At 38.8% G+C, this 26,000-nt stretch overlaps 1 long non-coding RNA gene across 1 annotated transcript in view; it reads left to right on the top strand.

Moving 5' to 3' along the window:
• LOC135313171 (uncharacterized) overlaps positions 1 to 26,000 on the top strand; it is a 359,101-nt gene that overhangs the window by 169,376 nt on the left and 163,725 nt on the right. The window contains exon 7 of the long non-coding RNA XR_010372793.1: positions 8,119 to 8,198. This is a non-coding gene — a long non-coding RNA (uncharacterized LOC135313171). The remainder of the gene's footprint in view (positions 1 to 8,118; positions 8,199 to 26,000) is intronic.

Here is a 26,000-nt window from a genome sequence, read left to right as displayed (position 1 = left end):
TAGTGACCTATACATAATTGTATATCATTATTCTTGTATAGTGCTTTCTTCATTATTTTTTTTGCTTAGATTGTGGCCCATTTTAGTGAATCTCCTCTGCAGTTTTCTGTAGGTAGAGGTCTCCTTGGTGTTAAGAAGATTAATCGAGTAAAATTGGTATGCCTTATGTGAGAGGTATTTCATAGTAAGTACAATTTCTGTAGTTCTTATTTTTGCAGTATATAATAGTATGTAATTCCTGTTACGTAATAGCAAATAAAAATAGTGCTATATTAGCACTATTTTGATACTATGATGGGAAAATCATGCTGTGCATCCTTTCAATTAAGGTGATTATTTTGTTTTGCTAAATGGAGAGCATTTCCGTAGAAAATACAAAGTGAAAAAAAGATATAAAAATTCACATACCAAAAATCTCAACTCTGCATTCTGAAGATGCAAAATCCAAATGTGGAACATGCTATAGGCTGACAGACTCGCTGTACTGTTTGCTGTGTCTTATTTTCTCTGAATTTATCCCAAACAGCTTTCGGAACTCATGCTAGAACTCACATATTTTCATTTAAGGCAGCTGATTCCTTGTGACTGGGCTGCAACAACTCCTATATTGCTTTTCCAGCAATTTCACCCCTGACTTGTGCAAGAATCAGAATTAATATTATACAGTGGATTATCAGAGAGGTAAAGAGACAGTGAGCCCTCTCAACTTTCAGGGATGACTGCGTATTTCTGAGAGACCCAAGTCTTCTGTCATACTCGGGGTCTCGCAACAACAACCAAAAAACCCAACAAAAACCTAAACCGACAACAGCATTAGGTCAGTTTTTCCTCCTTAGTGGCTTCAAAGCACCACCTTTGACACCTTTTATCACCTTCTGACATCACTGAGGCAATTAAAAATTGCTATCTGTCAATATTTGATCGTTTAATCCTTTTGATCAGTCTTCAAGCATGGATGATTGTCTCTGACCTTCACCATCCCTTCCTTTCATCTCCATTCTAGTGCTTAAGAACACTCCTGTACTTAGCCTGTCCTAACACTTAAAACTATACTTCACTTGTAAACAATGATGAAAAATCACTAAAGCAATCCTTTTGTTCACTGTGGTGACATTTCCTCTAATTAAATTTTCATCTCTGAGGGTATTTGGGCCTCTCTAGTCCATCTGGGATATGTTTGCCCTCAGCATTGCCTCAGGCCAAATGTATTTTTGTTGATACGCTGAACAGCATGCTATCCTCAGTGACTGTGGGTATTCCCCACTGGTGGTTTATTTAGAAGATTATTTCACCAGTTTCAAAGTACTTTTCCTGAAGTCTTTTTTTCCTCTTTCTTTCTTTTGAAAGGGAGAGCGGCTGAGTGCCCCCCTGATGCCCTCTCTTCTATGAATCAATGTGATTTTATGTTCTTTTCAAGGAGGTTTTTGAACAGGCTATATGTAGACATACGATGTGAGAGAGGGGACTGCGCTTCCACAGAGGTCAAGTTCCACTCGAGGGACTTCCTCTTCATAATACATTTCTGTGGTTTGAGCATCAACCTCAGTTAAACTGATTAGGAAAAACTGATTAGGAAAAACTGATTTGGGAAGGGAATTCTGATTCATGATAACAAAGAACAATAAAATATGACGTGTAGCAAGGAGCTTTGCAGGCCCCATTTTATTACTCTGTGGTAGGACGTGCCTGGCAGCAAGAAATGGTTTGCAACTCTTTTTACAATTCTTGTACCACCTCTCTCAGCACGTGTCTTGGCAGCCAAATTGCGAAAGGTCATTTTTGCACACATACACGAACTACCACAGTGAAAGATATAGTTTATTGACTTAAAAAGAGAAAGGCATGGATCACTGCAAAATGTAATGGAAGTGTTTTCTCATTTCCATGCAGATAATAGAGGCCAATGGGATGAATGTCTCCATATTGGCTATGCATCATAGATGCTTTTCTAATTCTTTTGAGATAATAGAGTCTCATCCCAAAGAAAAGACCGCGTGAGTTCTTTCAGTATAATTGTTGATTTGACCGTACTACAGCTCTGGTATAATTTAGGAATATCATATTTCAGTAAAAGCTGAGGTTACATTTTCAAGGGAATCTGGTTATTCAGTGATTAACATTCTGAAACAATTTTATCATACCGAGAGACCTGGGCAAAGGTAGCAGCCTTCATTACCAGAAACTATCACTTTGCAAATTACTTCTCAAACTTCTTAAAAACCTACACAGTCTCTCTTTTTATTCGCCCCAACTTTTGCACTGAAATAAATGCAAGGGCAGCTTGCTGAAAGAAAGGAAAGGACATGGAGAAAAATAGGAACAAGCCACCTGTGCATTAATGACATTTTTTGTTGTTAAAATTCACGAAGTCTAAATAAAATGATGCTGTTTTGTATAGTTCAAGGTACCTGGACTAAAGAAGGAAAAGGTGTGTTCCATTACTGCATTTGTTCATTTTCTTCTTAAAACTGCATCTGCATACGCAGATGGAAACTACTGTTTTACCCACCCTCCACGATACAACTAACTCAGGAAGGACAAATCTGCAGAGAAACGGGTCCCAGGGCTTCCCTTCTGCAAGTGAAAAGGACAGAAGTTTTTCTTCAGCAAACATAGAAATGCAATAGCACACATCTAGCACTAGACAGAAAAGAAGAGTTGCAGGAGCAATATACACCCAAACTGCATTATGAACTTATTTGAACTTTAAAGAATTGCAGTAGCTGTATCTCACAAGTAAAAACAGTCTGGCAGCACTGTTAGGCTTAATGTTTTATCTGGGGAGTTTAATCTACCTTTCAGGCATCAAGGGGGCAGTCTACCGACAACAAAACCCCTCCGGTTCCCTCACCAGAGTCCAAGCTCTGGTCTCTTTGCTTATAAAATGAGCAAATTTACATGTGTTAAAAAAATCATATAAAAGTTCTTATGCCTTTCTATCAGTAATTTCTTATGCCATGTAATCTCATCTTGAGGCAAAATTTTTGTTCAGATAAGAAATACTAGCAAACCAGGAGAGCCTTGCATAAAAAGCAAAGAGAAAGTATTTTATGACTGTTAAAAATTAAATGTTCCATTCAGGCAGTTTCTCCACCTCTTACAAAGGCCTCTTCTAATAAGGACGCCGAGTTGACTTTTTAGGAAAGCCTTGAGGAAATCCAAGCACCTTAGGAATCTCCAGAAGAAGATACCTCTGTCCTTCTGGAAACTTGTCAAAACCGAGTAAGACAAAGGCCTTTTTTACCGGCTCCACACAGTCCAGGTAGGAATGCACCTGGCACTAGATGCAGACAACAGCTGTCTCACCAGCATCCATAATCTGTACTGGTGGCTTCCTGGCTCTACCTGTGTGCCCTGAATGCAAAAAGCATCTGTTTCACATTTATTCATTTACTCAGATGGCATTATCTACATTGCTTGCTACCTTTGGACACAAGACTCTCATTTATCATTCATAGTACACAGATGCTTACAGAGAGTAGAAGCTTTGGCTACATTACCTGTCACTCTTAGTATATTTTGTATTCATGGTGGGTAAATATACAAGTATAAAGCTGCCATATTGTGTATGACTATCTATAATGCATTAGCAAACAGTTGTTTGATCATTTATACTGTCATTCTTTGTGGTTGAAATGATGTTAGAATGAAAAATGAAACAAACTATGGGTTCACTCTCCCTGTTTCTCTTTTCTTCTCTCTCTGTCTCTTTTCGTGTGGTGTTGGTCCTTTCTAAGTTTTTTGGAAAATGCAGGTGATTTTGTCTCGTTTTGCTTCTCTTGCTCTTCTCTTTGTACAATTATCATTCAGTACTCGGTCAGCTATTCAGTAAGTTCACCAGTGCAGCTGGCTTCAGAAGAAGATGCTTCCTATTCTTTGCTTTCATAGGCTCATAAATCCAGCCTGCTGAGAATATTAAAAGGAGAGAAATACTCAGGCAGGAATAAAGCATATCAAAAAGAGAAAGTGAATGTAACTGGGGAAACATTTACTCAAGATTACATATTAAGCAATTTGCTCTTTAGTACTGAAGGAATATATAGAGAGAATATATTAACTGTACTTACCAGGAGCCCACTGCATCCATCAAATGCTGTTAAAACTGGCCATTTTTGAACAAGAACACTCTGTATACCTTGTATTGTTTTTAAAAGCTATTTTTAGTGCAGTAAATATTAAAGAATGTCATTGTCCCTTGCATGAGCTCTCACTCATTTTTTAGGAGGGCAACTTTGCCAGAGATGCTTGACTTAAGAACCCATTAAAATGAAAATGTACTCAGGAGCCTTGCAGGAACAGTGCTTGAAGACATGGGCGCCAAGCATGCTTGGCAGCCTGGAAAGCTTACAGAGCTCTCCTAACAGGAATGCCATCACATTAAAGAATTAGCATAGCCCCAGGCAACAGTCTTTTTTTTTTTTTTTCAGTAGACGTGAATGACATTTTGTATCTGAGGCACATTTTAAAATATTCCTTATCTGCACGTAAGTTTTTTATGACTACATTAAAAAGCAAAAGGTTGGTTTGTTCCTGTTGACATTTGTTCCTATTCCTCTCTCTCACTGGGCACTACACCTCAAATAAAGCTCTGACGTTCATGTCTCCTTCCACAACTTTCTCACTCTCTCCAAATATTACTACTGCCTCCTCCTCAGACTCTTTTTCTGCTAGGCAGAACCTGTTCTGTCATTCTTTCTAATCTCTACCAGATGCCACAAATTCAGCAAAACTCTCACAAAAATCCCTGTAAATGCTTTTACCTTCTCAGCAGTGCCTCCAGATTCACTCTTTGAAAATGGAGATAAAATATATCAATAAATACAGAAAGAATCTGAGCATCAGTATCTGAAAACCTAAAATGAACTTCTCTTTTCATTGACCCTAGTCTATGAGAACTGAAGTCGGGGAAAATTGGAGAAATAATCACTCGGCAGCCTCATCAATCAAACCAGCAGCTTAAGCTGCTAATTATTCCCTGGTGGGGATACCTGAGAATTGAGAATTACAAATATTTGGCTCTTTTGACCACTCACCAAGGAAACTCAGGTTATTGATTCCACGACATGAAAATAATCCACCTAACACTCAATTCCTTCCTCTTGGGAAATCTTTGTGCATAAAGTTCTCTGAAAAATAACATATAACCAAAAAATATAGTTGCTGACAGCTAAGCTTCATAATATCCTAACGGACTCCATTTTGTCCAACTGCTTTGTGTATTTGCAACATAGAAAAAAAAAAAAACCGGTCTTTTCTCCACGTTAGTCAAAACCTCTGGGCAGAAGCAGCTTATATCTTTGTTCATTAGGCTGCACAAAGCCTGAAAATGTGGGGAGGCTGACTCAGGAAGCTGCAGTCATTTCTGGTGTCCTACATACCTGTGGTGGAGTTTGCAATTGCTCCAGCCATCGGGCTGGTGCAAATCATCCTTTCAGTCTTTATTAATCACAGTCAGCGGACTAACCTCACTTCACTGAGCATGTTTACGTGGGGCAAGAACGTAGTCATGACCTGGGTTTGGTGGCTTGTTTCTCCCTGACAGTCAGGAACAAGTAGAATGAGGTATCCTGTTTCCATGCAAAAGCTTCCTACAATTTATCCCTGAAAAACTCCAGGTACAGATTCCCTCTTTAGAGACTCTGAACAGCTAAGAGCAGAGAGAGATTGAATTAGGTCAAAGAGCTGCTAAGCCACTTCGAGTGAGATCTTGAAAAGTTTGATATTTAGGCTGGCTTGGTGATTTCATGTAGGGGTCAAATAGTCTCTCTCTGACTTTCAGTCCACAATTCAAAATTTTATTTGATTGCTATGGTACACTTCAGGATACACTCCCAATTTTTTACCAAACTACGTTCCAGTTTTCAGCAACAGCATCCCAGATATCTAAACATTATTGCTGAATGTCTTTGGAAGGTTTGTGTCAATGTTATTAGCATTAATTTCTCTTTTAAAGCATGTGGGAAAACTTCACTGCTTGTCCCTAAAAATATCTGTGCAGGAGGTATTTTCCCCTGATGGCAATGGACACCTGCCGAACACTCAGAATCTGGTAATATAACTTTCATGGCACAGAGTCTGAGAAACCTCATACATCACTGCAGTCTTCAGCTTAAATCCATAAACACTCAGTAAAGACAGTTACAATAGATTTCCACACTTTCATAAAAAATGCACTGCACAATTTGATATTTTTTTAAGAAAGCCCTCATTGCCTCACTGTCCTAAGGCCGCTTTGGTACAAGGATTTGTTATCTTGGCTGACAACTGCACTGAAGTCTATAATAAGAATCTCCTTCTTTCACTCTAACAAGCAAATTCCCTGTTTTCCGAGAATCCTCTCTAGGAAGGCAGTGCTGAATGTGTATCAGCCTTGAAAAGAAAGCCTATCTACACTGCCATTTTCACTTTTTATTTTTCTAATTTGCAACTCAGCTCACGTCCCACTCGAAGAAGCAATTCTGCGTTGAAAATGCTGCAGCTGGTTTCCTCCAGTGCTCCCCCTATTCATAGCAAGGGAGACAGTGGTGGGCTTACGCGAGATTGGCTTAAATGGGAAATCAATACTGGTTCCTCAGTTCCTATAAAAGAGCTGAACTGGGCTGGATTGGCGCCAAGGAGAAAAAAGGAGTTGAGTGGAAAAAACTGGCTGCCAGTGGGATAGGGACTCTGCTGCATACGAGGCTGCTTGGGTCTCTGCCACTGAACCCATCACAAGAAGTCTGAGATAACCTGGCTTACCTCCTACCATCTGTTTTTGAATGGACGATAAATATTGGAAAAATAAAAGTTGGAGGCTTTTTTTCCCTAGGCATATATTAGCTTATAAATACGTAAATGTTTCTGTTCAGCATCAGTAGGAATTTGTACCTTGTACTGTACAGTTACAAAAGGGATTGAAAACTTGTTCTGCAGATGAAAAGTGGAATCATTGGTGTGATTCCTTGTTCTACAGCTAAGGAGAAATATGTGATCTAATTAGCAATTCCATCAGACATTGCTCAGTGATTGGAACTTAGTTTCACAGGGTCTCACTTGACAAGACTTTCTATTAATCTCTTGTATTTAAATTTTCTGTGGAATAAATCTCAATAAAATGCACATTTCTGAAATTTGTGCCTGTGCGCCATTTTATTTCAATAAACTTAAAAGAAAAACAATGATAATAGAATAACTTAGTTGTTGTGTTTTGCCAGGTGGTTGGTCCATTGGTTGGGTTATTCTTTAACCTCTACCAGTACTGTGCCGAAGGCAGAGGCATGTGCCTTTAGACTTTCTGTCATTATTCAGCAACTCACCAAATATGGAAGAAGGACATTTTTACTGAAGGTCCTTCCTGCACTGAATTCAGATTCTTGGGGAACCTGCTGTTCCCCAAGTAATCCCAGAGCCAGAGAGGCAAAGGGTGAATCTTATTGGAGAAAACACACAAGGCACAGAAATTACTTTTTATCTTTAATACCTTTGTGATTTGGGATTCACAAAGCTTTACAATACTGCTATAACCAGTAAAAACTGATGATTGCAGGCAGGGAACTTTGGGAAGACAACGAAAGAAATCTTTCAGCGTCAGGCACCACTGGATGTGTAACTGGAAGCCACCCCTGGTAAGTACAAGGAGGAAAGATGGGTTCTAAAATGAGGAAGGTAGCTGAGGAGAAAAAATATTTCATGTTAAGATCACTGATATTTAAAATACTTGATTAAAACACCAGCATCTCTATTGTTTAGGCAAATGGAAAATAGTCTTCTCTTAAGGTCTATGGTAAATCTTGTGAACAGTCAAATACTGCCTGAGTGAAACACTGCAAACTCTCTTGCTGCATTTTCAAGATCCCACTGTTCTAATACAGCAAAGATGGTTATCCATGCTCTCCACTCTTACACAGCTTATACAATTTCCATAGGTCTCCCACCTTAGAGATCTTAAGGTTTTGTCTGGTATGATAAAGATCTGCTTACAATACTAACAAAGCTGTCAGCAATGAAATCTTGAGCCAAATATGTATGCTTCGTTTAAGCAGTTTGGATTAGGAGTCATTGCGATTACTCATGTGACCAAGGTGAATAACAATTACCTTTTTGTGTCTTGACAATCAATGTTTATTAATGTCTTTCCAGTACCTCCTGTCTGGAAGCATGGGGATGCAAACACTGTGAGCTATGGAGGGAATGGAGGATCTGTTGATACTCAGAAGAAGGTAAGGATTGAACGAAGGGGAAGGAGGAGGGGAAAAGAAGGGAAAGGAAGGGCTTTATGTCTTAGAAAGCCTTGTTTTGCCACCTTAAATGCACAGGGGAAAGAGAAGAAAACAGCAGTATATCATATCTGAGTTTCTTTATCAGGCATCATACCTAAGAATTATTTGGTAATTCTACTCAATTTTATCCTTAAATTCATGTTAACCCTTTTGTTTTGGGGCAGGCAGGAAAATCCACCTCAAGTGTAATTATCATTCATAGATAAATATAAATACCACAATATATGAAATTATGTATATACACATGCAGGATTTGTTACACTGTCTGGTTCAGTATGCACTAGCAGCATGGTGGAGCTGGGTTGGTACCTACAAAGTCTCAAGTGCAAGACTTAAATCGTTGGATGGCTTATCCAGCTTAGCATGTCAAAGCCCATCACCAACAGTGACTATTTTTGTGCTGGATAAATAACACAGGATATCTCCAGTGACATGTAATGACTACTGCCCTTCTCGAGTAACTAGGAAGTGGGTTTAGATCCATGCTAAGCCTTGTTTTTCTTAATGGTCACCACTATTAGACAGCTAAGACAGTCTGTGATAGTTGCAACAGGTGTAGTGATGAATATTCTGTGCAGACTTTGTTTCTTGTTCAATGACTGCTAATAAACCCCTGTGTTCTGGAGGCTTAAACACTGTAATCACAGAGCTTTTTCCAAACTGTAGTGTGCCATCTATACGATGAAATATGTTTTTTAATCTGTTAATCAGAGAGCATGGGAAATTTTTTCTCTTCTCTTTAATGCAGAGAGATCCTTGTGTCTTACCACAAGGAAAAATTGTGCCACCTGGGTGGAGGTGTGCCTTCGGGATACTGTCCACTATTCAGAAGCCAGGCATTTTTCTCTTTACTTTCATGTTACTTTCTTCTGAATAAGCATGGAACGGTGATGCCAAGTATTTTTTTTGTCCTGTTTCCTGGTTTCACTTATTGATCTGAATCATTACTTTGATCCAGTTCAGCTGTTCTTGCATTTCTTCATGTATTTCTTAATGGTTCGAAGAGATGCTTGAAAGAGTACTGTAAAGTGAAATCTCAAGTCTTCATGTGGTCCTGGTTCTAGTCAGTGAATCGTTAAAATCTCCACAACTATATGTGTTTGCCAGAGTTCCTAGTATAATAATGTGTTTATCCATGTTGCATACTCTGCACATTTTTGCATTTTTTATTACTAGAATAAGTATTTCTAGAGATGCTGTAAATTTGACTAGTTTTGCATGTGTACACAAGCCCGCTTCCCATTGCCTTCTGCAGATAATTTACTCCTGCGTTCCTCCACCTGGTTCCATGTAGATTGCCAGGATCTCGGACCCCACCGAAATTCACTATGTTTTAGAAATCCTTGAGTTGTTGAAAGTAAGGTCTTAAGTGAGGTGTTCAGGTCCTAGATTGCTCTGGTGTTTTAAAAACGTTACCCTTCTGCTGGCGTATCTTAAGGTTTCATTTTTATTTACAAATTGATATCAGAAAACTGTGGCTATCAGTGAAATCTCTAAAAAGAAAAGGTCTCAGGGTATATTAACTCAAACCTAACAGATACCAGCTGGTGTGCAAGTGGAATTATGTTACACAGGCTTCTGTCTGAATCTCGCTTGCTTTCCACTGGTTTACTTGGTCGAGATCCGTGGCTGCCTACTTAGAGGTCTGAGGTACATGTTTCTGATTCCCTTACTTTATTTGCCGCCTTTACAATTAATCTGCTAGGCCAAGAAGGAGCCAAAGGTTTACTTCACCAGAAACTTCCTACACTTGAAATCTTCCTTCCTTCCTAGCTCTTTTTGTGAACCCAAAGCTTCTAGTATCTGGAGACAAGGGGAACTAGATTGTCCTTAATTCTGAGAATCAAAGGTTTCCATGGCTCATGGCTGCCAACCAGCTGGGCTTCCTCAGACGTTTCCCTCACAAAGAATTCTAAGGAGATTTATTTTCAAGCAAAAGCAAAACAAAATTAAACATAAATTCTAAAAAAGTGTAATTACCTATCAGTTGAACAAATACACCTGGAAGTACAGAAGTATCTTTGTATTTTGGGAAGAGCAGGCAAGCGTTGTCCTCTAAGGTTAAGAATAGAGACATGATCTGAAATGTCATTAGCACAAAATTTACATTTCAGGGTACAGATCAGGGTACACTTTGCCCAGTTATATTGACTTCACAAATATATGCACCTTAAATCTCTAGCATTTCAGTGACTGAAAAACAGGGAGATAAACATTAAAAAGTTAATAAGTTTGAATATAAATCAACATTTTGAAAAGACCACCAACTATTTTTATATTTTAGACAGCAGGATACTTTCAGTCATCAAAGGGAATAAGAAAAGGCAAAGAAAAAGACCACACTCTAAATAAAAAATATTCCTACAATAAAGAGAGAGAGAAACAAAGACAAGAATAATGACACAGAATGATAAGGGCCTCGTGAAATTTCATACCGTACTTATTACTTATGGATTGTCTTTGCCACTTTCATATATTATGATGAGAAAAGCCATGGATAAAGAAATAGCTTCTAATCAGAGCACAAATGATTGCCATCTACTTTTAGGACAGGAAAAATAAAATGATAGAGGAGAAATTTCATACAATATTAAAAGCTGCACTATTGTTACGGCCTTAATATAGTATAAAAAGAAAGGCCGTGATCCGACCCCTGTGTTAGTGACCGGTAACTTCTGAAGGTGATGATGTGTTAGTAACATGGAGATTAAATTACTGATTTTCGGTAAAGATAGATGAACCCGAATGGGAAGTCCAGGGAACGTGGCCCCAAACTGTTCTCTGTGAATGGAGCCCGAGGTCCTCCAGGTCTCCCAGTGAGTGAGCAGCACAGCACAGGGGCTTTCAGATGTTGACGTTATACCATCCGCCAATTCCAAACCTGACTGATTGATGGGAAAAGACCCAGGCAGGGTGTGTGTCAAGGTGTGAAAGACGGCAATCTCTGTGGGAAGACTCTTCCTTTTTCTGTTCAGCGAAGTGCTGTAAACATTTTTTTCTACTAGGAAACTGTTCTATAAACAATTTTGTCACCACTACTGGATTGTGCAGAAGATCCTGGAAGGCACTCTTTGTCTGTAAAAAAACGCCTTCTGTCGGGTTGGAAGATTCAGACTGTGGGTATAAAAGGAGCTGTTCTTTATCCCTCAATTTCTGTCTTACTGCCATTAGTTGTGATTCTGTTCCTAACAGTTGCTGTTTAAGGCTTGCCATGCTTTGTGATATCTTTGCCGTAAGGTTTTTTGGAAAGTGCGAGTTATGGAAATGCTTGCTCTGAGTTCCTGTGGTTTATATCACAAAGAACTGTGAAACTAAAGACAATGTCTGGTGTGGGGGAGGAGGGAAGGGGCTGAGACAGAAAAATGTTTTTCTTTGCTGGCAGTGATGAACTCGTCTGCAGATACACAAGACGTGTATCAGTAATGACTAAAATCAATCTGAGTGGTTTTGACTGATTAGATCTGCGCCGTTTTGACTTTTTCCATGTTTTAAATTGTAAGTGGTTGTACTGTTTACATAAATATGGCAAAAACAGCCCATTAGAAGTAAACTTTCATTCCATTTATGAAGGATTTGATTATTTTGCTTTTTAAATGTATAAATCTGCCTCTTAACACTTTCAAACTAAGGACTGAGCAACAGATACACAGACCCATTGATGCTCACTTCAGTAAACATCATCTCAACTATAATCCCTAATCAATGCTTTACCTTCTAGCCCCTGCTGCTTGCCAGTGTGTGGATCTTGCCCTCAGTGGGCCTGATTACCAATTAGGGAACAAGAAACATATGCTCCAAATCACAGTTCAGTTTACTGAAAATGTTTGAACACTGACAGCAAATACTAGTGTATCTACAAATGTGTGTATAAGCTTTTTCAAATCTCTCAGGACATTAATTACCAGGTCTTTGGTCTACTTTAGAGCGAAACAGACATTGAATTATCAATGGATTTTGAACCATCTGTGAACTGTATCACTGAGAGTTTTGAAACTTTCACATCAAGTATGAAACTTTATGAAAGACACAAATGCACTACTAAAAGATTAAAATTTATTTGCCTGATGTGACGTGTATTATACGGGTGTGTATGACAAAAAGCAGAAATTCTTTTCTCTCCCTTAAAGAGCATTCTGTGCAGGAGCAATAGGTCTGATGTGTCACTGAATGTGTTAAGCCCTTCCACTGTATTTTTCTTTTCCAAGTAAACAAAGAAGAACAAACCCAGTATTTCCCTAGAACACAGACACTACTTTATGTCCAAAGTACTACACTGAATATGGGAGATATGCTAATGAGTGTGTAATTAGCAATGGCTGTAATATTAAAACGTGTATGTTTTAGGAGCACTAAGAAAAGCATCTGTCTATCTTATCTCCATGAACTAAACCGAAAGTATTATTTCCACTATAATAATAAAATCCATTCTGGCTAAACAAAAAGGAAAGTAAAACACCTTGATTAATGGAGGTGGTAGGAAGCTTAGCTCTGCCCTTTGCTCTGAACCAGCTCTTGCCATCCCTTTGCAGTACAGAGGCCACAGGAACATCAAGGGAAGTAATGTCTGGGTTACATTTCCTTCAGGAAGACACTGATTCTTGTACTACAGTCTTATGACAAGGAATTATGGCAGCTCTAGTTATTTTTTCCTAATGGTTAATTACACTCACTGATAAAGCACTTTACTGTTTTTCTGGTATGAAATTGTCTGGCTTGAAGTTCCGGTTGTTAAAGCTTGTTACGTCCGTGACTACAGAAGAAACGGGCCACCTACAGATACCTGCTTTTCTTACAAATGTGTTGATACTCAGGTTCTTCACCAGCTCTTTTAACACCTAAGGCCACCTTGCGGACTCTGGTAACGTTTCAGACAACATTCCTCAGCTTTTCAGATTTGACCAAGTTTCTATGCCATGTGGCATGTAGGATAAACTCTCCAAATGCTGATACCCTTCCACAGCTGATGAGAAATTAAAAAACCTAATCTAAACCAGAAGCTGTCAGGGTGTCTTAGAAGTACTTCCAAAGTGGACGTTCCCCTGTCTGTCTCATCAGTATGACCTGACAGAAGGCAGCTGGCCTCGGAGAGATGGGGAAAAAAAAGAATATATTTGTGTCCTACACCATTTCAGATCCTGGGGATCTTATCACAGGCTGAGGTATAGAAGATGGTCAGCCAGGGAACCCAAATTATGGTTCTTACTTACCTAGCAGTATGTGACTTCACTAATAGTCCCACTGAAATCATTGCTACAATGAAATACTGGTAATTTTTTAGTCCCAGTAATAAACCCTTTAAGGCAGGTTAGGATCACTGCATTTGGCTTTGACACCAACATGTTAACTCTCTCTGTGGACAGGGATGACTTTCTAAAAGAGTGTCAAGTGGTCATAAAGCATACAAAGAGAAAGTTGACCACTATTTAAATGTGCTCAATGGGAAAAAATGCTGTTTGACTACCATTTTTACTTTGCCTCAAGAAATATTATTCATAGTAAATTTAAGACTTATTCATTAACATTCAAGAAATTTTTTTATGCATTAACATGTTAACATATTAAGTTTAATGAAAACATTTTTAACCCTTTTATTGCAGGTTTTTTACTTAGCAAGGCATGACTCCATCGGTATCACGTTTATTCCTTCACAAACAGAAGAACTGCCGGTGAGCTCTGAGAACTCGTTACATGCTTCTCAGTTCAGTGCTGAATTCCCGACACTGAAACCGCTAGAAAACAAAACCCTTTAAAGCCCCCTGCATTCCAAGCCCTAAGCCAGAGGACTGTCTGACGTTTTTAGCAATGATAATGGGCACAGAGGGAAGGGCTTAGATGCAAAACTCAGTTTTTTCAAGCTGTTTCAAAATTGTTCAAGGAACATCTGAAAATGAAAACACAGAGTGACAAGTGATATTTGAAAACACAGGTAGGAGGACAGGCAGGTTAGATTACATTTTCAAAGCCACGTGGTGTCAAAGTTCCTGCTATTTTAAATGTTGGTAGAAATTGGTTGCCCAAATGCTTTATTTGCTGGAAATTCCAGCCATTAGTTGTCAATATAGGATTAAATCACAGCTCGATCTCATCCCACGGATAGACCTCTTTCCTTACAATAGCAATTTCTCATGTGCTAAGGGCATGATTGGGAAATAATTTCAAACAGGAGGAGCTTAAAGATTTTTTCCTTTAAGACAGTTATACTGTGTATAGGATATTTCCACAAATTCTAACAGATTCAATATTTACATACAGTATGAATTAGTTTTACTTTATCAAATCGTGTGTAACTCACAGATCAAGCAGTTAGATGAGGATCGTACAGAATCGTACAACAGTTTGGGTTGGAAGGGAGCTTTAAAGGTCATCAATGAGCAGGGACATCTTCAACTAGATCAGGATAGTAAGGCTCAGAAGCAAGACCACAGTAAGCTAACCATACAAATTTCAGTTTCAGCTCTTCCTTAACCATCAGTTTTACCACAGGTTTTCAACTCCTATGGATGCTTCTCAAGAGGAGTAGAACTTGTCTCACAGATATGATACACCTTCTTACTAAAATAATGCTCTGAATTTTAGATAAAAGCTTTGCATTATAAATGTACAAAGCATTCTGCCAGGGAGTGTAATAAATCTGCCTTCAAATATCACTCTGATGTATAATGTATAACAAAAAAAGAATAGAACAATTTTAAAAGAAATAGGCGCTTTTCCGTCTTACTGTCTTTAAAATCTTTCCTAACCCTTCAAAATGTGGATGGCCGGTTCTCAGTCAGAACTAGGAAAATGGGTAAGCACTGTATTTAACTTCCTAACTTTAACAGGGTCTTTAAATAACAAAGATTAGCCACACTTTAAAAAAAAGAGGAAAAAAAATGCTTTCTTTTCCTGAGCACAATGACTACACTCATTTCACGGTGAAGTCATCCCTTTATCTGATAGTTCATTCACTGCCATTCCTTTCAAAATGTCACACTTTCAAAATATAAAAAAACCAAAAAACCTGAAGTGATCCCATGATGGCTTTCAGATACTATACTCCTGAGATATCTTTTATCTTTTGTTCATTCCATACATGCAGGGCTTTTGTTTCTGAAGCTATTTGCAAGCAGGTTTATTTTTTTCATGTTAGAAAAGCCATATAATTAAAAAAATGGATGATAACCATCTTTTTTAATGTTAGAAAGCTGCATTTTACATTCATCTCTGCCCCTCTACAAACAAGAGTTTAGGGAAGTATCATGTTAAAAGTAAGAGGGAAGGTTGTGCTTTCTTGATATAGTACAATTTTGTTTCCAGGAGCAAAATAAGATAGGATTTCAAAGAGAGTTTGAACAGGAACTAAGGGATTGAGGCAAAACAAGGCTATTTAATTCCAGAGAAGTTGGAAATCAGCTCTATCAGAATATTTTGTGTTATGATCTACACCATTCTTCTACAGAAATTCTAAAGCCATAAAATGTCACAGCCCATTGCTCTATTTTATGAAACAAAATAATTATTGATAAAAATGCACTTCTATCAAACATCCAGCCTGTTGAAAATTGGACACATTTAATGTGGCCATACTCCTACTACAAGAACCTAGCGAACAATGATACAGAAGAATTATAGGCATGGCTTTGTACCTTTTATGTAAGTAATTCTTACATGCACAAGCAGCCGTATTAATATTGCTGGAATTCCTCCTGTGAATAACGACTACTGTGTTAATCAGGGCTGCAGATCAGATCATATATGACTTGCTCAGACAGGGAATCTCTTACAAAATCAAAACCAGCAGCAAGTTTACTGCTTATTCCTGTGCTTCACTTCCAGATTAAAATTTTTGCTGTGGTGATAAAATGCAGAAATAGGAAAAAGGAAAATAAATGTAAGGAAATATTCAGACTCGGGTTCTGAGTTCTTATTTGCTGGAGTAGTCCCATTTTCTCTCATTAAAGCATCTTCATTAATAGAGAATAACAGATAATAAAGTCTGCAGAAGTTACGGAGATCTTAATGAGAGAAATTCTTGACCGCATTTTATTTTGTCACTGTTTTGTTGTTTCCCATTTTCCCTGTGAATATAATTAGTCACCTCGATTTCCCCTTTTTAACACTGGTAGAGAGGAAAAGTGAAAGAATTTGCTATTCTAATATCATATAGAATTCATTGTATGCATTAAAATATGCATGTCCTGTTCTTCAAAAGGCAGTTTTTGAATGATTCATGAAAAAAGTAATCTACATCAATAAAAAAACAGCTTTGCGAATTCACAGGAAAACACATTTTGGAATGTGCAGAATGGCCAAAAGAACAGACGTTTTCATTCTCTCCATTCCCATTCTTTTATTTTTGTTTTTCATTTTCTTCCCTCCTGCCCCCACCATTTCTGAGTGTATATGAAATCTTTTATCTTTAATTTTATATTGTCTAATATGCATGCAAGTTCTGCATGCATCATAATCCCTAAAAATGTTATGTATAAAAATTGCAAGACCGGCAACATCCATCAAAGGTGGAACAGAAGTGATAAAGTCAATTTTCTGCATGAAAATGTGTGGGATTTCTACAAATATTGATTCGACAATAGAGGATAAACCAAGCAAACTAAAGTCTAATGCCATGGGACTGCTACAGTCAGCTGGCTTATTTATAAAAATTGCCAAGTTGTGTAAGAAAAGCATGTGTTGTCCCATGTTGTCCTTCAGTTATTCTGAAAAGTCCCAATATCCTTGGCTAGTGACATAATTCATCAAAGAAATGCAGTTGCTTCTAAGGAATACAGGCTTTCCTACCACTACGGTTATTATTTCACCTTGTAAAAAACAGAAATTAAACCACTATCATCTACATTGGCTATTATTGAATTTAGCCCTTGATGACCAGCTGCTGTCGTATCATAAACCAGTGTCCTTTTCCTATTTTCTGCTTCCTGTTTCATGTGAATTTGACAGTACAAAGCTTTGCTTTTACTGGACATTCCACTTACCAGAACAGGAACCATGACTTCCCAGAGAAAATTCAGGCAATTCAGTGGAAACATTTGTACTGAAAGTAGTGGGAGCAAAATCACCAGCTTTTCTCTGTGTGTAGACAGAATAAGTCAGCAGCTAATAAAACAGATTGCAGGTTAATATTATGTATTACCAACCGGCTTATTACTGATCTTCAAAAGGTCTCTAATTCATACCGTTTATATTTCCTATGCAGAGAACGTAAGGTAAGATTCACAGAGGAGACTCTTAATCATGTACATGTTTGAGGTGCCTAGAATAGTATCCATCTGACTGCATTCTATCGTCCAGTTGTAGCCAACGGATGCCCTCAATAGCATTTGCCGACTGCTAATTTTGCCTTATGGTACTTTATTTGTAATCTCAGCAAACAAAATCAGTGACTCTTCCTTTTTAATTCTGAATAATGCTCTCTGCATAATAATGTTTTGGGAAATTAATCACATGAATATTTCTTTGACTGAATACATTATCCTAAATTAGGACAGGCGTGTATTTACTGTAAAAGTATGATATACTTAAATGAAACAGGAGACATCTAAAATATAAAAGGCATTTTTTCGTGCATACTTGTTGCATATTCGTGCAAAAAGTTAGCATATGTATCACATAAAAGCTTTGCTCCCTTCACTGATCAGAACAAGAGGTTGTAGAAATAGGGTTTGAGCATGTAAACTGTTGTCTACCTGAATTACTCTTAACGCTATACAAGCAAGAATTCCCAAAGAGTGAAGATTTAAAAGATTTATTGCTTGGACTTAGAAGTTTTATCTATTTATTTGTTTTAATTCAAGTCAGATTTACATCTCTCATACACTAGGACACTTTTCGTGCTTTGACAGTATAAAGAGACCAGTATGTAAAATAAGCAATGTGAAATTACATTTGCGCAAATGAAAATTAGAACCAAAATGGCTGATGGGTCTGTTTCTGATCATTTACACCACTGTTACGGCTCTGTAGCCCAAGTTTAATTAGCAGAGTTAATCATGACTGATCAGCCTCATGGAAAGTGGGGGGTGTCACATTCTCTCTTGCTACGAGTTAAGCGTTGAAGCCAGTGAGATGGTAGAGAGATGTGATCAGCTCCCTGATTTTAAGGCCAGGCCTGACTCCAATGAAATTGGAAGCTGCTGCCAAGGAGCTTAGCGTTGTCAGGTCCTGGGCATTGCGCCACTGGAAAATAGCCACGCTGGATTTCTGTTCTGCTGTCCCAGCTCACCCCACGTGCTGGAGGGAGGCATGGAAAGGCAGAGCCCAGCTGTAGTGCAGATGCATCAGCTCAGATGCATGCTCTCTGGAATACTGGTTTCTGCGTTATAGCACAAAGGGACCAAAACCCAGCTTCTGAATCTGTTACTCTAAAACAAATAAGCTTATTAATGGTAAAGGAGAAGCAAAATCAGACATAAGTGGAAATTAAGTGGGTGCTCAGAATACAGAACTCTAGAAACCTGAGCAAAACATTTGCTGTGCAGTAAATGGAAAGACACAGCCTAATGCAAAGGTCAACACAGAGCTGGAGTCGGACCTAGGTGAACCGCTCCCCGTTTGCTCCAATTTATAATCATCGTGAGGATCTTTTAGAAGTGACGGACGCAAGACACCCATTCTTCCATCATGTGACACATTTCTTGGTATCTCTACTTCATACCGAGTACTGGTAAAAGAAGTTGATATCCCTTTTTTCAATTTAAAATTTCATGTTTTTAATCAGATCAACCTAAGTCTGAGTGATTTCAGAAGTCTTTTTAAAATTCTTATATTTTATTTCTTTAATTATAGGCTTATTGTGTTTTAATTAAAAATACAGAAAGAGGACTTGACCTGCAATCAATCCTTTTACTTTAAAATGTTTGGTATTTTAATAGCTTATAAAGCCTTTCCAATTCTTTCCTTAGTAGGCAATTGCTTGAATTGAATGAATAATTTTTGTTTTCTAGAAACCAACATTTTTCTAATGAAAGAAAATTGAAAATTTCCCAGCCAGTTCTAAATTTAAACAACTTAGCTTTACTGTGCTTGCACTTCTTTTGTGTCTGTCTTCTTCAAACACTGTACCAAATTAGTTTACAGAAAGAAATACTGGAAAAAATAGCAAATAGTGATTTAATGGTGGAAAATAATCATCAAACCAACATTTCAGACTGATGCACACAGCATAAATCTGAGACCCAGAAGCAAACTCATCTGTTTTTTGTGTGCCATGTGACCTACACACCTGATTAAACCAACTTGAAAGACGTAATGTTTTCACATGAGATTGCTTGTGAAGTCAAGCAAGTCACAAATGCAGAATTATTTTAAAAACATAATCTGCTTTACCAGCACACACCATCTCACCCTGTATTATTTATCTGATCGTTTATTTGGGAGACAATTCAAACAGAAATGAAGTTGTGACTTCTATATATAAATATTACTGGTGTCATGAGGTGCACTTCCCACCAACAGGTTACTCACATCAGCAGGATAAAAAAGGTTAACTTGGATGCCTTTTTTTATCATAAGGTTTCATAAGCAGATTTACACGCTGTGTACTTTAGCTTGCACACTTACTCGTATGTTGCATCCCACAGCCAATCCAAATTAGTATCAACGGAGAGGAAAGAGGAACACACAGAATGTAAAATTGCCTATAAAACATTATGATATGGTGAGGAAGGTTACTGGCTGCACATCCTGCTTGCTATTTCAAGTAATTAAAAAAATTAGCTTCGGACATGGCCACAGATGTTCCAGGCTTATGATATTCAGACCCATCTTTTTTACTTGAACAATTTGTGCAGGCCAGCATTTGGCCTCACAGCCAAACGTACAGCTCCCATCCTTACAAAGAGAAAACAAATGATTTGCATTTACAGTAGGCTTTAAGTTTGCCAGAGAGACTCAGCCTGATATAAAAGGTCAGGAAAGGAAGGATATTCTGCGTAGTTACAGAAACTTTTGACATAGTAGTTTCTCTTCACAAAAGAGCAATCCTTTGATGATACTTAGAAACAAGAAAATGCTACCAGTATGCTACCAGAGCATAGCCTTCTTGATATTGAATTTCAGTATTGTATTGCCAGCCATATTTATATAGCTATGAGGTATTTAAAAACAACAAAACCAAAAACCAAACAAAAACCAACAATAAACAAAAAAGGCATTTTTCTGGAGCCAAAATAAGAGTCAGTACACCCCAAGGAGCTTGGCATCTTATATGAACTTATGCATATGCCTCCTAAGGCAAGATGCGTATCAGAAATTATTGCTAGTGACAATGAACAGCTCCAATGGTGACTAAAGGATGAAGCAGTAAGTGTCAACTGAATGAAAAAAAGACTCTGGGTGAGCCAGAAAGGAGAGAGTGAGTTTTAAAATACAGAGCCAGCACTGAGAAGCTGGAGATGGTGAATAAAAAGCAATTATTGTGTTTGTTCTGTACACACAAATCTTATGCTTTCAGTAGTAGAAACTTTGGTTGCTACCAGAAGGGGGGACGTGCCCACTTTCAGGCAAACCCATCTGCCATAACACCTCTCAGGGCTGCTCAGATCTGTGCTGGTAAAAGTCTAGTATGATTTTACTGCCAGGATCACAACTCGTACAAGGCAAACTAAGACATTTAGTTCTCAAGGAAGTAAAAAGGCACCTTTTGAAATTTTCAGGAGGACATAATTGTGTGATCCTTGCTGGTCAGCACTGGAGTTGCTGTATATGCCTAAATACTCCTGGAAATCCGCACTACCATAAGTCCCTAGGCATCCAACTACCTGAAAACATTTGGTTCTCAAACCCTAGAGATATTTAAGGAGGAGATTCAAGCAGATCCAGCTGAGTGTGGGAGAGGCTCAAGCAGCTTAGAAATCAGTGGGAAAAAAAAAGATCACTAAATTTCCTAGCAGATTAACTTTTTCCTTATCATATTATGGTACATTCTATTGCACAGCCGTTTCTGAAATAGCTTACTATAACTGATGCACACAAAAAAATCATGATTGACTCAGAAGAAACATGCTTTAAAAAATTCAGGACAAGATATTTAGGCTAATAACATTTCTGAACAGCTTGTTTGGGAGAAAAGGTACTTACTTGTACACATTTGGCAAGCATGCTATATTGCATCTACATGAAAAAAAGAGTAAGAACAAGCAAAGCGTTACATGATATTAAATGAGATCAGATGCTGTTCTTGAATAATGCATTCAGCTACACTTGTTCCAATTCCAAACTGAAAAATAATTATTAAAATGCTATATTTAAAATAAGGAATATTTAACCAAACTTAAACAAGAAGATATTAGCAATGAAAGACTGATTTCACAAAGCTGTTGAAAAGAAAACCATCACAGGAAAAAACCCAAAAAACAAACCTAAGAATGACAAGTAAGAACGTATCACTGAGAATGCAGGCAACAGAGCACAAAACGTTGTACACCAAATCGAATGTATTTCAGGCTACAGTGTATTCAGAAGCTTATTTTGATTTAGGACATGATTCTTTTCAGTATTACTTCAGCAAGTAATCTCTACATTATAAAAGTCCTGAAGCTCATCTGGGACAACGGTGTTATTCTGGCAGACAGGGACAACCAAATTTAAGGCTAATATCAGGAACAGGACTGCCATTGATCAGTCCGTGCTGGAGCATGGTGGCATGTCATGCTGGTTACACTGCCAATCAGGGCAGGAAGTGCCAGAGTGCTAAAAAAACCAGAAATATTTAAGTTTTAGTCTGCTGCTAAGGGAGCAAAAGCCTAATTTCTAGGCCTTTATGTAATTTCCTACTTCATAAATGCTTTTTGCATAGCAAATAACAAATGTGAAATACCAACAAAATTCCATTAAGTTATTTCAATTTTAGGATTAGATGAATATGCAAATGAAAGACATTATTTTTCTTTTGAAGCTGAATGTTCCTGTGTAGCCAGCCATGAGGAAGTATCTCTTAACATTATCAGTCATATAGAAAACCCTGACATGTCAGACTGTCTTCTCTTCATCAGAGCTACACAAACTTATAACTAGCTTAGAGATTTAGGATTTAGCTCTACTCCATGCAGGATTGCACATTCTTCCATTCCTAACTATCATTTATTTTATGCTATCTAATTGAGATAAATTTCTGACGCTACCATAGCCACCTGTTTAGATTCAAGTTGGCTGACCTGTGCAGGCCCTGTAGTCATGACAAGTTGAGGGAATCTTAAAAACAACTACATGCTTTAAAAGCTCTCTATATAGATTGTATAAGAAAACTCTCAGTAGCTAGTTTTTAAATTAACCTTGCATGTATATTGCAAGGCAGTACCTATGTACGGTCCAAATCTCCAAACTATTTTTCTTTTTGATTTGGCAAAAAAAAAGTAAGATAGCTTTGCTAGTTTGGGGTAGATGAAATTAATAATTAATTCATATTTCAGTGATAGAAATCAGACTCTTTATGTATTTTCAGATACAGGGAGATTTGCATAGCCACCTCTTTTTTTTTTTTTTGTTAATAGGAAATTTAGGAAATTCATCAGCTTCTTTCTTTAGAAAATCTGCATTTTGATTACCTCTTACAAAGGGTTATTTGTAAATCAATAAACATATCTAACAGGTTACTATAGCCTGCTCAGCAGTTTTCCAGGCAGAGTATTATGGTGATCTCCACATTCAGCCACAGTCCTGATTCAGCCACCACTATGCCTGAGCTGAAGAGCAGGTATACCTGCAGGAGTGTGAAATGTGAAATGGAGCCAAGGGCAGAGTTTGCGTTGATTGAGCTAACTGATGCTTATTCTGTTTTAAGCAGTCAAAACTTTGGATCAACTAGCAGTACGTCAACACAAAGTACACACCATAAATCAGAAAACACTTGAGATAGAGCTGGCACAAGGACAGTATTCAAACTTCAGCGTTCCGAGTTGTCAAGTGGAACGGTACATTAATGACATTTTTTCTCTTTTGCATCAGATAAACAGTTAATTTGACAAAACCAAGCCTCTAACATAAAAGAGATTTCTTACGGTCTAAATTTTCACAGTGCTCTTGCTTATATTCTTGGTTACACTGTGAGATTTATACTGTTTTAATACAGTTATCATTATGTTTTTTGTCTAATGTCATTTACTTTTCCCACTATCTTCCTGTTGTTTGAAGCCACCCTATTAATACTGAAATGCATTTTTTCTAATCTTTTCAATTCAAAACTGTAACCACAGTGCGTTGTTCCCTTTCTTTTTCTGTAGCTGCTTTTCATGGGTTTCATTCCCCTAGTGCTGCTGCTCGAGAAGGGGATTTAAAGTGACAGATAACACAGCATTTGGATCAATTATTTCTACTGTGTGCGTACTTTCTGCCCATATTTCAGACATGCTCTTTTTTTTTTTTCTCCTCTTAAGTGGTTCAAACCCCTTTTAATACGTTAGAAGAAGCGTTAGGCATAACGGTTTTTTAACCATGATATGTTATGATGTCTTCTTCAAATTGTATTCGCTCCTTGTGTAGATAGATACTGGAGTGTTGGGAGCAATTAACATAACTCAGAGAACTAATTTCCTGTGGTTCTTTAACTCTGTATTTATGGCTTTCAAAAGAGTGGATCTGTACGCTAAGGATTAGTACAGTCTATAAATTTTAGTTGTCTGACTTTTAAGGAATTAAGATAAGAAAAATTCAGTGGTGGCTGGAAATGGCAAGGGAAAAAAAAAACAACACACTTTGTGCAGGATTTCCTTCTTTTTCCTACTTAGAAAAAAAAAAATCACTCTTCTAAGTTACATCGCAGGACTACTTAGACACCTGCCTCGCGGTTGGGCCCCTCACACACCTTTCCCTCTCCCTTTCCTAACGCTTTGGGCTGGACTTGCCCGACTCGAAGCCGGCCGGGTTCCAGGCGCACGCCTGCAGCCACCGCCTCCTGCGCTGCCCTGGAGCAGGGGGACGATTCGGTTCACACATACAAAAAAAGGGTTCAATTCGTTTCGCCGAACAGCTTTTACCAACATGACCGGTTCCCCCCTCGCCCCCTTCCCCAGCAGCTGGCGGGTGCCGACGCCGCCGGTGCCAAGGCGCTAAGGGAGGATGCCCACCTCAGAGAGACTACAGGGGAGGAACAAAGTGCTGGGCGCCTCCATTTGCGCTTGGTCAGATTCGTTTCAGCTGGGCTTTTCCACTACAAATAGCCCATTTAGGGCTCTATTAGAGCGTCAGCGGCTCTTAATGGTCCTTAACAGCCCTGACTGGCAACGCGGGGGCGCTGCCCGCCCCCAGCCGCCGTTTCAGCCCAGCCGCGGGCCTCCAGCCCTCGCCCCTGAGCCGCCGCGTGGCGGGGCCTCGCTCCTGCCTTGGTTCCCCGCCTTCGTCGGCCGGAGCCGTGCTGGTGAGGCCGCCTGCAGGCGTTCTGCCCGCGCCGGGCGGCAGAAGTGAGCTGGGGTCTGAGGAGCCGAGGGAGTCCACGTTTGTGGCGGGGCGAGGCGCTGGCTTTGCCCGTAGCCGTTTAGCGCGGAAAGGGCGCCCTCAGAGCCGCCCTGGGCGGGCTTCGCTGAGGCGCGAAGAAGGAGAGCCGCGCGCCGCCGGCCGCCATCTCGGGAGCTGCGCGCTGCCCTCGGAAGGGACGGGCTTCGAGCAGGGCCGGGGATACCTGCCGGGGGTGGCGTCCGGCGGCAGGGAAGTGACCCGAGGTTACGGTGGCTGTGTTTATTTTCTTTTTTTTTTTTAATTGAATGTTGTGGTAGTTTTCCCAAGCTCCTCTTGAGCCCCAGTCTGGCACCCGCTGAAGATGGTGGGAAAGGTCCTGCTGAGTTGGAGAGGACCTGGAGAACTTAGTCTAATTTTTGGTTTTTTCCATTCAGACATCTACTTTTCCTTAACCTTTCCCACAAAATATGTACAAATCCCTAACTAAACCTAAACCAAACTCCTACTGAGAGCATGCATCCTACTATGAAAATCATCTAAAGAAAAAAATATTCCAAAACCAAAGCGAACAAAAATCATCCGAAGGTGAACTTCTTTCTTTCAGTTCCTTGACTGGATGCATTTTGGGGAGACTTGCTGTTTTGTCATCTCCTAGAACCAACTTCATTTTAATCTGTTTAATTAGCTTCACCTCTGGCATCTCAAGCTGCCGTCAGTAGGTAGTTGTACTCTGCTACAACAATTAGATGCAAATGCAAGGAAAACAATTACTCTGGGTAGGGTTTTTTTGAAAAGTGATGCATAGACCATCTCTTCCCCCTCCTGATCTCCTTACATTCTATAGCAAGTAAAATGATTACTCGGAAAGGACTATAAGGTAAGTTTCTAAGGCGTTTTAGCTGTCTTCTAATATAACTTGGCAATGAAGATATTAAAAGATCGCTAGTACTAGAGGATTTAAACGTGTGTTTTGCAACCGGTGATCAGAGTTTATAGTTGGGATGCCTCTTTCCTTATGGTGGTAAAATGGGTTACTGATCCATTTTTGTGCTTCTCTGCCGCTGGCTTTACGGGCGAGGAATTTTGATTACCCTTTTAAGTGTATGTAGCCTATATGGATAGGAAGTGCTGGGGCACGTGGAATGCTTATACACAAAAGGGGTGAAGTTTGAGTGAAAGTATCAACATGCATATATTTGTTTTGGAAACTTCTGGTCGAGTGCTGAAATAGGCTGTGTAATTGGCAAAAAAAAAAGTTTATTGTTGTCTGCTGCAGATACTATACACATTGTATCACTCTGTTTTCTTGTTACGGGGTGGAGAAGGAGTACTCTGGCACTGAAAAAGAAATAGCAA

Source organism: Phalacrocorax carbo, chromosome 4 (assembly GCF_963921805.1).
Source record: "Phalacrocorax carbo chromosome 4, bPhaCar2.1, whole genome shotgun sequence".
Taxonomy (NCBI): Eukaryota; Metazoa; Chordata; class Aves; order Suliformes; family Phalacrocoracidae; genus Phalacrocorax; species Phalacrocorax carbo.
Note: the sequence above shows the minus strand (reverse complement) of the source record. Positions and strands in the feature narration are given on the sequence as shown.